The sequence below is a fragment of the Macrobrachium rosenbergii genome, chromosome 7 (assembly GCF_040412425.1).
Source record: "Macrobrachium rosenbergii isolate ZJJX-2024 chromosome 7, ASM4041242v1, whole genome shotgun sequence".
Lineage (NCBI taxonomy): Eukaryota > Metazoa > Arthropoda > Malacostraca > Decapoda > Palaemonidae > Macrobrachium > Macrobrachium rosenbergii.
The window spans coordinates 22,261,009-22,262,500 of NC_089747.1; the positions used below are offsets into that span (position 1 = coordinate 22,261,009).

General features: G+C 38.1%; 1 pseudogene; it reads right to left on the reverse strand.

The window, feature by feature from the left end:
• Positions 1 to 1,320: 1,320 nt before the first annotated feature.
• LOC136839918 (E3 SUMO-protein ligase KIAA1586-like) overlaps positions 1,321 to 1,492 on the reverse strand; it is a 987-nt pseudogene continuing 815 nt past the window's right edge.

The following is a 1,492-nucleotide window of genomic DNA, read 5'->3' on the forward strand; positions in this document are numbered from 1 at the left end:
ATTACAACTAAACCCCCAATCCAAGTGGTAAGGACACTCTTTTATCCCTCCAGCCCTCTTCTCCTTATATCCATTTTCCAATGATTTTTTTTTATATATATTTCTTTCACATCTTGCTTCCTGCTGGCATTATCTAAATCTAATCTATAGGCCTATGTATTTAAGATAGTCAAGAATCATACATTAACATGTGGATATTGAAATTACAAGAAAAATAATCTGGCATAAGAAAAAGGGTGAAAGAAATGCTTATGAGATGTTTAGGGATGGTTGATGATGTCAAAACTTAATTACTGAAATTCAGGAGCTCAAAAAAATTATCGGCTTCATTCTCTTCGGTACTTCTCTCATACATATTAGATGACGTGAATAATTCCAGCATAAGTGGTGTAACTTTAAAATCTCGACAGCATTTGCCTTGGAACTGTAAGTGAGCTCGTACTCTAATTATGGCCTCTAACATTTCAGAACCCAATCGATTTCTTGATTTATTTTTTACATTAGTTACCGTAGAAAACATCCTCTCAACTACTGCATTACTTATCGGTGTTGTTAGACAAGCTAACGCATAATTTCCTAATTCCTCAAAAGGCTTTTCACCTGCCGAACTTGTGTACTGTACTACCCCAGACCAAAGAGATGATGATTTCTTTGGAATTTGCCCTTTAAATATGGATTCTTGAGCCCAAGATACATGTATAATCTTTCTGTACTGTTGCTCGATAAGATCCTCTTTTTCCTTAAGAAGGTGAGGCATTGGAAGCTCTTTGAATGGAACCCGTTCGGTCCAACTTAATACCTTGCATGGTGATAGGGCACTTAAACCTTTGAAAATTCCTGTAGATTCGTAGAAGCTAGAAGTCTTTTTTCCACTTGGTGCAACGCTTCCGTCAGCATAGTAGCACATCGATTTTCTACCTCCTCTACTTTACCCACTGCTTCAGCAGAATGATGGTACTGCAAAAGGAATCTATCTCATTCATGTGAGAATTTGGCCCCAAAATCAATAGAGTTTAATAATAAGGGTTTCCCACTCCTATCGAGTAGTCTGTCTCGTAGACTCTTGTGGTGTAGGGTCAACTCTTTTAAAAGTTCTGCTGGGTCTCCATCGGTTGTTTGAAAGAGTGAATTAACTCTCAAATTCAGTAACTATGGGAGATATGAAATGAAAATATATAAGATTGACTGGATCATCTAACATTTCAGAGATTTCCCTTGCCGTGTAACGGCAAGATGCATCTGCATGGGGATGTGCAACAAGGAAGTAAGCTTTCAGCTCTTTCCAGTTTGTTAGTATATTATAAATGACCTTTCCACATACTAACCAGCGGGTACACGGGAGTTTCTGAAAGGGAAGTGGAGTGCTCTTTCTCTCTCATTTGGACCCATTGTCATGAACAGTTCTTCTTGAAAGGCTTCTCTGCGGATATTGCTTTTCGAAAACCACTTCGGCAGTTCTTGCAAGATACAACCAAGATTAGAAGGTAGTTTT